Here is a 13,436-nt window from a genome sequence, read left to right as displayed (position 1 = left end):
AATAAATAGTATTAGTATTAGTATTAAGTTACATTTATATAGCGCTTTTCTGCAGCACTCAAAGCGCTTTACATATGATTGGGGGAATCTTCTCAATCACCACCAATGAGTAAACTACACCGGTTATGATCAGTACTAATTTTATTTTCATTTATCCCACAGTTCCAGAGTACTCATTACGCAATTGCTGGAATGATGCGCCTTGTTCAACCACAATGAGTTACATTTGTGCCAAACCCATGTGATCATAAAAATCAATCTGTTTCAAAAGTACTGTGATTGTACTACATGCCTATACATTTTTTCTGATCTTATCTTTAAAATCTTTCAAATATCTCTGAAATGATCTTAAAAAATTACTGAACCTTTCTGAAAACTTCTCAAATCATTAAAATCATTTATAAAGCAAATTTTGTGCATTGTGGAGTCAGAATTTAAGTCATGTAAAAAGTAAAGGTTATTTTTACTATAAAACTAGAAAACAATATCTATATCTGGACAATGTATAAACAAATTTACCATATGACACTAATATCTGATTGTTAGTTAGTCCTACAGTTAACTTGCTGTCATGTTTTCATTGTTTTTTTTTCCACATAATCATTTCAAGAGAAAAATTAATCATCAAATGAAACCCAGGTGAAAATTTCTATTAAAAATATACTTAAAGTGTACTAAGAATATTTTCTATATTTTGTACTATTTTCGTCAAATCCAAGTATAGTTAAGTGTATTCAATTATGTTTTAATTTCAACTTAACATCTATATATTTGGTATAGTATACCAAAGAGGAACACATTTTTTTCAAGTGCACTACTGAAAATCAAGATTAATGAGTACTTTAGCAAAACTTACAGTACAATTGCATTGTATCGCCATTTTAATGGAAATACACTTAAAAAGCCGTTGCAGCACAAATAATAGTTGTGTTTAAGTACATTTTGTGCATACTGCTATCATACTTATAACTACTATAAACTCTGTTAATTTTAGTATGCCTCTGTAATATTTCAAGTGATCTACAAATGCACTTCCTAACTATTTTTTGTGCTTTTAAAGTCTCCCCCTATGACAATAATAATGTTTTTAAAGTGAAGTTTAATTACAACCTAAACATCATAGACACATACTTTCAGTGCAATATTTGTATTTTTAAAATTTTAAGTATATTTCATCTGTACTTTTATCTCCATTTTGTTATACATAAGCATGAATGTTGCTATTACACTACAAGTGTATTATATTACAATTCAGTTCAAATGCACACAAACAGATTACAAACTGCATTTCAAAAAAGGATCTTTATTATTGACACAAAAGTAACACACAAAAAACAGATATTTGCAAAATGAGGAACCTTAAACAGTCGACTTTCTTTGAAATGCTGAGAAGAGAACAATGTTGGCTGACTCCCTGTGGTTGAAAAAACCCCTAGAAGAAAAACCTCGGAGGAACAAAAAGTCCTATGAGGAAAAAAAACCTTGGGAGATATATTTATATGGGATGTAAACTGATATGGAGATTTAACGGGTTCGGTCGGTGGTCAGGCATCGGCTGGGCATCACATTGAAGGGCGGCCAGTAGATCAGTGGTGTGTTGACCTCCACGGCAGAAGAAACTGGGTCTTCACACAGACCTTTGGTCCCAGAAAATACCTGTAACATTTCTAGAAAAGCTACTTTAAATCTTCTGGGATCGTTGCCAGAAAGGGGACATAGCAAGATACACGGAAAACCCTCTGTGTGAACAAGAAGCCGAAACAATGCTGTAATGGGCGTGTCGACAAAAGTTATGGTTCAGCTATTTAAAATGAGAGATTTACATGCAGATCAACATTCACGACGAGAAATGTCGCAAACTAGATTGAAGCAAAATGACATGCAGCAACATTAAGTTGGTTCAACTCTTTAAAATTAGGTATTAACAATATTCACGACAAGAAAAGTCAGCAAACTGTCAGCTCATCACTTACCACGCTGAAGCACAGATAATTCAGGAGCATAAAAGAATATCGCATCACGTGCTCATTTGAGCTATAATAAACAAAAATGCCTGCACGTCATCCCAACAAGATTGTTCAGCTCCTCAAAATGGGGGCTTTAAATGCATATAAACAATCACCATGAGAAATGTCTGAAAACTGGATTAAAGCAGAGATCAGGGAGCTTGTCAAATATCCGCTCAGAAGCTGAGATCATTCACCAGCATAGAACGGTGCGTCACGCACTCCTTTATAGTCTTATCATAAACAAAAATGCATGCGAGTGGTTTCTGGAGAGAGAAATAATAAATAATATGCAAACTTTAGACGCTGTGTATAAGGACTTTACAGGTCACGTGTCTTTCTGAGACCTTGCAGATGCCGGCAAAATATTGCCAGCGTGAATGAACAAAAAATCTAATGATCCCGGAAAAATCCAGGATGCATTTTCCTTTTATTTTCCGGAATGTCTGTGTGAAATGGGCTTTAGGTCCTCTTTCCGGCAACGATATTTTCTGGGACGAAAGGTCTGTGTGAATGGGGTTACGTTACTGTGTACAGTGTATACTCTTAATGTTTCCTGTGTGTGCTTTAAATTAAAACACTTCTCGCATAAAGACAAAAAAGTATCACAGAACAAAATAGGAACAAATTTGGAACATATCTGCGTGATGTAGAGGAATGAAAATCAGACGACGACGACTTCTTTTAAATTTGCGGCAGCATAGACCCATCACCGGCGTATTACTGCCTTCCTCAGGTTATTTTGGGACTCGATTTATCCTTTAAATCAGTAATTCTCAAAGTGTGGTCCGCGGACCCCCCCAGTGGTCCGCCAAAAGATGACCTAAACTAGGCAAGTGTTTATACAATCGTCACTTATTTAAGTAGATTTTTAATGCACTTGCGAAACTGTGATATCAGTTCTTGCCTTTCTGTTTAAATAACATAAAAATGGATCGGTTGGCTAAACCAAAGAGTGTCAAAATAAAAGATCAAGCGTCAACTGATAACAGCTAAAATCCACAGATCTATTCGTTTTGTAATGTACTAGTTTTTGTTCCATGTGTAAAATCCCTGTAAATTCAGTGATTTTGGACATTAAAGAGTAACTAAACCCCTGGTCAGAGCCTGACTCCACCCACTGACAATATTTGAAAATGCAAGAAAAGTGAGCAGATCGCAACGAAGATAGAGGGGACGAACTAAGCTCGTATCAAGTGTGTGGTGAGATCGTAACAAGGGAGTGGTGAGATTGAACCTGCTTACGTCACGAGTCATTTTTTGGACCCAACATCCAATGGGAAAATTCAACTGCAGTAGCCACCGTTCAATCTGAAGAGGGCAGCAATCAGACATTTTTACACCATATATTGTAGTATTGAAACACTTTATATCCAAATGTCAAAAAATTACTAAAATCAATGAACAGCAGTAATAAAGCATCATTCTTACAGATCATTAACTAAAAAAGTTGGTTTAGGGTTTAGTTACTCTTTAAGGGGAACATTATTTTCAGCATTTTTCAGACTGATTTTAAATCACTTCACAGCACAGAAACGGCCCTTTTAAAAGTTTATAATGGTTTATTAATGACTACTGATGCAGGTAACTGTGCTCTTATGCTATTAGATCTTACCGCTGCATTAGACACCATAGATCACAATATTCTAATCTCTCGCCTTGAGCATTGTGTTGGTATAAAGGGTGCCGCGTTACAGTGGTTTAGATATTATCTGGGCGAAAGGACTTTCTCGGTACGTCTTGGGGAATTTGTGTCTTCTACAGCATCTCTTGTATCTGGAGTCCCTCAGGGGTCCATTCTTGGACCCATTTTATTCTCTTTATATATATTACCTTTAGGGTCCATATTTAGGAAACATGGCATCTCGTTTCACTGTTATGCAGATGACTCTGAACTCTTATCTACCTTTGAAATGAAACAATGCAAACTCTATAGCACCTTTGTTGAGATGTCTTGAGAATGTTAAGGCTTGGATGGCCTCCATTTTCTTAAAGTTTAATAAAGATAAAACTGAAATCATTTTGTTTCAACCTGGTGGTACCATCAATACCCCCAATGTAGATCTGGGTGACTTAAAGTCATATGTGAAGCCCGTTGTAAAAAACCTGGGTGTTTTAATGGACGGTGACTTTATACTAGATAAACAGATTAATTTGGTAGTTAAATCGTGTTTTTATCAGTTAAGGCAATTATCTAAAGTCAAGTCATTTGTATCTTTCACTGATTTTGAGAGGGTCATTCATGCTTTGTCACGGCCGGGGCGGACCCAAGATAACTAAAAGGCCACGCCCTTCTCTAACTTCCACCTCGAGGAGGTTCCCAAGACCACTCCAATGACCAGACAGACAAGTATACTACGATTAAAAATATAACTTTATTTAAATAATTAAAAGTAAGGAAAGGGGAGGGGGGGAAGGGAAAGGGCACTTTAAAACAACTTCTTCTCCTTTCCTACTTGGTCCTATAATCCGTGGCGCCCTCCGCTCCCTCCCGGAGGCAAAACAGGTAAAACACAATTAGTGGCTTACTTTCTGTACGGGGTTACAACTGGCCTAATTTCCCTCCATATCTCATGCACCCTTAGGTCTTCCCCGCTGGGACTTCCTGGTCTTTGGGGCTCTCACTGGAGCACGGGCAAGGACAGACTCTCTTCTTTCCTTCCTCTAGGCGTTGCTATGGACCAAGGTAGTTTACATACCAAGAGGGCAAGTTACTCACACGACTTGCAATCTTTTCACTCCAGGACACTCATGATGGCACGGGGCGATTACACGTCACCAAGGTAAGTTACTCAGGAGGCTTGGACTTCTACTTCACTTCGAGACGACGTACTAGGGCAAAGGTAAGTAGTTCACACTATCTCCACAGTTCATTCTTCCTCAGGGCGTTGCTGTAAGCACAGATAGATAACACATCACACAGGTAAGTTACTCACGAGGCTTGGACTTCTCGTTTACTTCGAGACGTTCACTACAGACAGTGGGTTTTCGCAACAACGTTCATACACAGTATACCTCCACCCGTCCGCTTACGCCTCAGGGGTGTTGTGGGGACTGATGGGTCGAGTGCCACGGAGCCGAACGCTTCCCTAGCTCCCCCTCCTTGCTTTGACGACCGGGGTCGCGAGCTGGGGGGAACTCTCGATGAGGCTCCGCACACACCAGTGGCTTCTGTTGAATGGATCTTAACACCGCCACGACCCAAAATCCGTACTGTGCACTTGGTTTGCTATTCACTTTGACGTAACGCTGGGCTTCACCACTGTCTGCTTTCGGAAGTGATGCGGTTATTACTGACACACAGGGGGCCGAAAGGTTTTGTCTCCTCTTCTAACACAGTCTCACCCCATGGCGTCAATATTTGACGACACTTGACCATGCGTCAATATGTTGACGCGGAGGGTATACCTTTCGCGTCATTTTTTGACGAACTGGGGACTTCAATACTATTACGTCCGTTGCATTCTCTTTCCTATTTTCTTACCATTTTCGCGTCGGTTTAGGGTTAGATTACGCAAAATTAAACAGTGTACGCGAAATTAAACAGTTGTCACCTGGCATTGGGGTTAGAGTTAGGTACGCGAAATTAAACAGTTGTCACCTGGCGTTGGGGTTAGAGTTAGGTTTGGGTAGGGATGTCATTATGCAAATCTAACCCTAAACCGACGCAAAAATGGTAAGAAAATAGGAAAGAGAATGCAACGGACGTAATAGTATTGAACTCCCCAATTCGTCAAAAAATTACGCGAAAGGTATACCCTCCGCGTCAACATATTGACGCATGGTCAAGTGTCGTCAAATATTGACACCATGGGGTGAGACTGGGTTGCCTCTTCTCACGGGGCGCGGGCCACAACGTGTTGATATTCCCTCACGAGCCGTCCGAGGCTGGGGCAGTTCTGGTCACTACAAACACAGCATACACAGCAAGCTTTGTGTAAACACCAAATGATAATTGCAACTCACCCACAGCACTCGGCACACTCTTACGTTAATTTTTTTTACAGACTGGACCGCCTGGCCTCGACCGGTCAGTGAGGCTGGTTGGGCGTTGTTCTCGCCTCAGGAGAGACTGTATAGTACACGATTGCAATCAGCACAACCCCTGTATGTTTCTTGGCTACCTGTTTGGCTCACCCACGCTTCTTGTATCCGCAGGGCCAGACGACATACAGCAAACGGCTCCCCAAACGAGCTTTCCTGTTTGTGCTTCCGGTTGTTCCACGGCTCACCCACGCTTCCCTATACAGTGGGGCCAGGTACCTTTAACACACTCAGAATACACAACAGCAGCCCTTTGTCCAATACTTCATCCACATACAACAGCAGTTACTCACTCGTTGTTTGTCCACACAATCCTGTATTAACTGCACTCGTTGACTCTGTATTTAGCACACTCACGAGTAAATCCGCCTACAAATCTCTTCGCCCTGTCACCTTCTGCCTCTTTCTTCCCCAAGGGATCGATGTGGGTCAATACGGCGGGTCTGCACAGCAGCAACACAGCGCACACAAAGTACACCAACAAGCACACCGTCTGATGTCTTCAAAGGTCTTTTTGTACTCTGCCTTCTCTCCTTATCGACCTATCAGCAATTGCTGTGTTAATCGCCTTCACCTGTACGTAATTCGGCTTGATTTGGTGTTCGGGGAAACCCTGGAAATTCCGGTGTTTGGAGTTAGTCGTCCGGGCGGAACCCGTCTTCCACACTTTTGGTTCCGCCCTCACAAATCGTCACCTGGTGACACTTTTATATCATCCCGCCTAGACTATTGTAAAAGTCTCTATGTTGGCATTGGTAAGATATCTCTAACACGCTTGCAGAGGGTACAAAATGCAGCTGCACGTTTATTAATGGGGACACGTAAACGAGACCACATTACACCTATATTAGCTTCTCTTCACTGGTTGCCCATTCCTTTTAGAATTGATTTCAAGATTTTACTTTTAGTTTTTAAATCATTAAACAACACTGCTCCTAAATACCTCTCAGATCTATTACAGCCATATGCTCCATCCAGAGCACTTAGGTCTGCAGGGCAACTGCTTTTAGTCTCCCCCAATGCAAGATTAAAGAGCAGAGGTGACCGTGCCTTTGCAGTAGCAGCCCCGAAACTATGGAATAATTTACCTTTGTAAATTAGGCAGGCACCTTCACTTACTGTTTTTAAATCTCATTTAAATGGCGATATGTGATGTAAACAATAGACTATATATCTATATTTCACGGATTATACGCATTTGTGGACAAATGGTCATTGGATGATTTACACTTCTGAAACAGACTGGATTGGACTTGTGATCCCCACAAAGGTAAAAAGTTCTGTTTATTTTTGCATGTTGTCATCCGGCCTCCTGTCATAAAATACTACATATGATGCTAGAACATCTGTATCTCAGAACGGCTTTACAGGGGGTATGGCTTAGATAAATGAGATGTAAATGAGCCATATTGTCCTTTCAGGCAGGGAAAAGGGAAAAGTGCTAACTCTTCTTTCTCAATTTTCTTGGCATTCTCTTTCTTGAATGTGTTACATTCAAATGGCCACAACTTCTCCAAATCTTAACATCATTGGAAAGCTTATGTCACAAGTCGGGGCTGGCCACTAATATAAAAAAGCCACGCCCCTGTTTAACTTCCACCTCGAGGAGGTCCCCAAAACCAACCCAATGACCAGACAACACAAGTGCACGTAAATATAAAAATAGAATTTAATTTAATTTAATTAAAATGGAGATGGGGAAATGGGCCGGGGGGGAAAGGTTTAAAACTAAGGCTGTTGTTCCGCCCTCCAGGTGGGCCGTGATCAGAAGAGGAAGGGGGGGAGAAGACGGGGCCAAGTGTCCGGGGTCCAGTACTCTGCGAGGAGTGTGCGGCTCAGGCTCCTCCGCCTTGTTTTATGATCCCGTGGTGCCTTCCTTTTCCTCCTGGAGGCAGAATGAGATGACAAAGATAAGTGCTGGGTTAATAGGCTTCTTTGGTTAACGTACCCTTGCCTGGATGGCACGGTGGCTCTCCGGCCCGTGGTGCTGGAGGCTGACTTCGTAAGTGTTCCTCCAATAACGTGTGTGTTTCTTCTCTCTTTACAGACTGCCAGCTAGGACACAGAAGATCAGTTATCTATACTGCTGATGACTCGCTCACCTCTCCAGCTTGGGACGGCGTACAGTAAGTACGGTACAGGTAAGGTTTTCCTCATTCACTTTCTCTCTCCACAGGCTGCTGACTAACACCACGGTAATATGCACATCCAGGGACTCGCCTACAGCATATGCCAGGCAATAATATAACTGGTGCCCGCAGCCTTTTCGTTCTCCCACGACGAGGTTGGTGGAAGCGGGGGTTTTCCGACAATATACACACAGCAACACACTGCACCACTTCAAAGTGTATTTCCACAGCAAACACAGACTCACCCACCACACTCAAGTGAAAATTTAGGACGCCCTGTCTTCCTCCACTTCACCGGAGCCCGTTAGGCGTTGTTAGCACGGCCCAGTCAACGTCCACGTCGCTGTAGCAGCCCAAACTCGTCCTCCTCCGGCTCTCCCACCACACTGCTCCGTGGCAGGGCCGTACTCCCTTTCCTGGAGTCGTTCGATACCAGAATGGGTTAGCATACAGCGTGACCACATTTGTGGAACCAAGTTTGGCCATTTTCGGTTCCGCCCTATAGAAGTCACCCTGTGACTTCTAGGAACTGCACTTTCCGAATATGTGAATAACTCAAAATGCCCCAGATCCGACTTGTGTCCCTACTTTCCGTGACTGGTCACAAATGTGTCAAGTATTTAGTGTGAGCAACAACAGACACCTGCAGGCTCTCTTAAACTTTAAATGAAATGAAACCCTTCAGTCTCCTCAAAAGAGTTCAAAAATTTGTGCCTGTAGTGGACGAATCTTTTCTAAATGTCTAAAAACTCTGACATTTCTTTGTGTCTCATCTATTAATAACGAATATAAGTGGCTTGATGAGAAAAATACATGTTTACCTAATTATCATGAGTCAGGTCTGGTGCATTATGAAATACAATAACAAATAACAGACAGTAGAGGGCGCAATCAATTAAACTAAAATTAAATAATAAAACTATGCCTGTCTTTACAAACCTTTAACAAAAACACATTCATTTAATAGTACAATAAAATTTTATACTACCATGACAAATTTGAGGTTTGTCAAGTACATTTATTTATACATTTAACACTTTTATTTAAAATGAACTTACAGTGCAGTACAATATTTTAATTATATCAATATGTGTGTTCCCTGGGATCAAATCCATGACATTGTGCGCTGCTAACACAATGCTCTACCAATCTACAGAAACACAAGCCAATACTATGTTTCGAGCTGTTCAAAAGTTTTTAATGTGGCTAATGGTATACAGAGACTTGTTGTGTTTTATTATTAGTACACTACATGTATCAGTCAATCAGAGTGCTGTTCAAACAGAATCATGTTGTTTTTTTTACCTTGTCTGAAAAGACAAAACCCAAAACAGCAGCCACTGAAAGAGTTTAGTCAAGCAGACGCAGAACTGCAGGAAAACAAGCAAACACATAAAACATCTATTAGTACATCTATTAATTTAATAACATTAAACAGTTCCTGTAATCAATTCCAAATTTATTAAAACAGCCTTAGGGATTCTCCTGAAATCTGTTTATTGAACTACTGACTGCAGTAAGCAAATGTTTTCTCTCAGAGATCCCACACAGCCACAGAAAGTGATGAAGAACATCAGGACCCCCACTATCATCAGTATCAGAGCCAGGGCCGGCGCCACGAGGGGGCGTGAGGGGGCGTCGCCCCCTCACTGGGACTATCCCGCCCCCTCAGATCACCATTAATGTTGAATGGAATTTTAATGATAAAATGCGCTATTTAAAAATCACGTTTGCCTTGTGTATTGTCTTTCTAAAGTGAATTTTAAAGTCTAATTATTTAACAAAACAAAAAAAAAACAAGTGTGCATGTATTCTACCGTGACACACGCCCACTCATGTGTAGCCTATAGGCTTGTTCGAATTCATCAGGCGAAGACGTCAAAATGCCGCGAGAGCGAGACGAAACGACACTTAGTATGATTTCTCGAATCGTTCTCGCGGTACTTTGACGTCATGTGGTTGTTGGTTCTGCAGCCGCGCCTGAAGTTGAACAAGTTTGTGTTGACGGCTTGAGGCACGCCGACAATGAGCCCGCGTTCTGATCCTCAGAGGGAAATCAAATCAAGATGTCGAAGTGGGAAATTATATAAAAATGTACAGACAGGAGTGTGAGAGTGACCTGGGCCTGCCCTGTAGCAATGGATATATGGAAAATAGCATTGGAAGTTCTACAAACCGGACTCCGGATTGTCACACATCAATTAATGCCGTGGCGTGGATGAATTATCGGAGCATTTCAGGTGCAAAGATCCAAATGTTCGGCTGTCATTAAGTCAATTCGGGCACCATGAACTTCAGCCTGACTGTACATAGTTTTGAAAAGTTCAGATGTTCATGTTTTTCAGCATCCTTGCAAGTCAACGTACAACCAACAGCCTATTATTGTTCTGCATTTAACGTTAAAGGTAAGCCTGTACGATCTCTCTCTCTCACACACCTGTTTATCAGGAGTAAATAGATAAAAAACAGACATTGTTAAATTTATAATTAACGAATTTGAATTAGCCTATCCTACAGCATAGCTGTATATGTAAACGAGTTATTGTCATTTTGGTATTGTGGTTCTAGCTAATCGCTAGCTTATGGTGCATTAGTGGCAGTTAAAATAACTACGTTATATGATCAAATTGAACCAAAATGTTGATAAAATGTTGCGTTTGGACCGTTTATGGGCTGAAAACCATCAACTCTATTTGCCAACACTGCCCCCCACCATTACGTAAAATTTATTTCTACCTCTGGGTTTGAACTTCAAATGAGTAGTGTTGTGCTAAAATGTAACGTTAGGTATGCGTTTTGTTGTTGTTGTATTGTTCAGAGCTCTGTACGTTGCTCACTATAGCTGTAGTTTTTGTGGTTGTATTACAGAGATGTTTGTTTATAACACTTTAAAACTTAATGTACCAAACCTATGTATTTTCTAGCTGGGGGAATTATATGCATTCATGTGATCGCCCCCTCTGGTATTTTAGACGCCCCCTCATCAGCGCTCGGCTGGCGCCGGCACTGATCAGAGCAGGATCAACAGTCAGACAGGCAAATGCTGTCTCTACAGAGAAACATGAACGCACTCATATCAAACACACAGAGACTTCATATCTGAGAATGGAAAAATATTAATTGATGGTAACTGAAACTGAAAGACAGAATTTGAGATGAGTTTTATGTTTAGGTGTCATCAGAGCATTATTGCACATGTAAGGTCTCTTTTATTAACAATAGCTCATGTGCTGTTTTACATAACATCGCAAATAACACAGTTTTCAACCTTTTTCAGGCCAGAGGACCCCTTAATGGATAGAGCGGAGGTGCAAGGACCCCCAGGACATTTATCAAATTTAGACTAGATACTTGATATGATGGTTGTTGGGTTGCAAATATATTAAAATAATCATTTTTGGTATACACAGTCACATGCTTGATTAATGGCTTGATTAAGCTAAATAATTAATTTTTCTTAACATATTTTTGTAAAAAAAAAATTATAAAGTGTAAAATGTTTGCTTTTGAGGACAGCAAGCCAAATTCGATTACCATTAATCATTAAGACTGAATGAGCAGGTGAACTAGTGAATTAGGACATATTAAAGACAAACGTTCAACTGAAGTCAAGCAGTGGCGGCTCGTGACTCATCCGAGGGGTGATAATTCAAAATAAGTGTTTGGGTTTGGGCGGAAGTTTGATACCGCGGCTCCGCCTCTGGCTCCACAGACGATTCCTTCTGCGCATGCCTTGGCTTTTACGTAACATGGCGGCGACCGTGGTCGGACATTTTTGGCTTCAATTCATTACAATGGTGGGAGGTGACGTCGCGTCGTCCATCTTTTTTTACAGTCTATGCGCATAACACATTAATAGTTATTTAAAGATCAAGTTTACTGTATACACTGTAAAAAACAACCTATAGAATTTACTCAATAAAATTGTTGTAACAATTTGCACTCACTAACAAAAAAAAAAATAGGTAAGGTCTAATATTTCTCATTACTAATTACTTTAACTATGGTAATAAGCAACAGATCTACTAAATTATTATTAATAATGATTAGCCATTAGGAAAAAATACATATGACTTATTCAGAGAGGGTTGAATAAAAAAATAGTCAGACACAGGATTGCATAAATTGCTTTATTTAAAAATAACATTTTGTAAACATTTTAAACTAATTAATGTACATTAATTAGAAATACAAAAATCTTCATTCAAAAATTCTTGAGATGTCAAAAAAAAAACAAAAAACATTAAAGGCAATATTCCTAAATAGTGTTTCTTCAAGTTATCAAAATGAAATGAGAGGAGAAAGTGATAACATTTCAGTAGACTAGAATGCTATATCGATAAAAAACAAACATTTCAACTTAGTTTGAAACTTATTAAGTTGTAAAAAACAACTTCATATATAGTACATGTGCATAAAACATTAAACAGAACGTACTTTCGTACATTCAATTTTAAGTGATTCAACTTCACAAATAACATATTATAACCCCGAAATACTTTTAAAACAGACATTAAATTAAAATCGCCCATGAAAAGTAAACGTTAATTATAAATCCGTAAATGATAGTGATAATAAAATGGCTTCATAAATTGATTCCTTCTATCACAAAACTCAATATATAAACAGATGAATGAAAGAAAACATTAATAGTAAATATCTAGCACGGACAGCGTTGCCGTTGTTGTTTGCTCGCTCGACGCCTTTTCCGTCGATAAATCAACTGTCTGTTGCTCAGCTCTCTCATCAAGTGGCTTGCTCAAGTTCAACCACTTCAGCAGCTCTGCTATTCATGAGTGTCAGCCATGTAAATAATAAAAATGGATAATAATGGTTAATATATTTAAATCATAAATATAGATTTTTATTCGTATTCGCAGGTGCAAGATTTGGACAACGTTATTCCACTTTCAATGCTATGCACATTCTAATCTGTCACCCGACAACAGAGACGAAGAAGCGCGCAAATTAATAATCTTCTGGTAGATTTTACCATTAAACAACTTCACATTTCCATTCATGATGATATCAAAATAAAAACTTACCTGTAGCTTAACAAACCGCGGTTCTCCCACCGAGTCCCGCCTGGATGTTGATGCATACGAACTTTGCGGTGCCAAAGCTAATATTTTGGGGTAGGTATATGTAATTTTTTTTACGGTTAAAAAATAGATAGTGTAGGTAGAATCTACTCATTATTCTGTATTGCTTGCTAGCTCATATACTTAAGTAAACTATAACTAATTTCATATGTTGT

General features: G+C 39.8%; 1 protein-coding gene across 1 annotated transcript in view; it reads left to right on the top strand.

The window, feature by feature from the left end:
• Positions 1-13,436, top strand: part of LOC135774920 (galactose-specific lectin nattectin-like) — a 108,741-nt gene that overhangs the window by 88,273 nt on the left and 7,032 nt on the right. The window lies entirely within an intron of this gene.

This window comes from Paramisgurnus dabryanus, chromosome 1 (assembly GCF_030506205.2).
Source record: "Paramisgurnus dabryanus chromosome 1, PD_genome_1.1, whole genome shotgun sequence".
Lineage (NCBI taxonomy): Eukaryota > Metazoa > Chordata > Actinopteri > Cypriniformes > Cobitidae > Paramisgurnus > Paramisgurnus dabryanus.
This window is presented reverse-complemented; position numbering and strand designations above follow the sequence as displayed.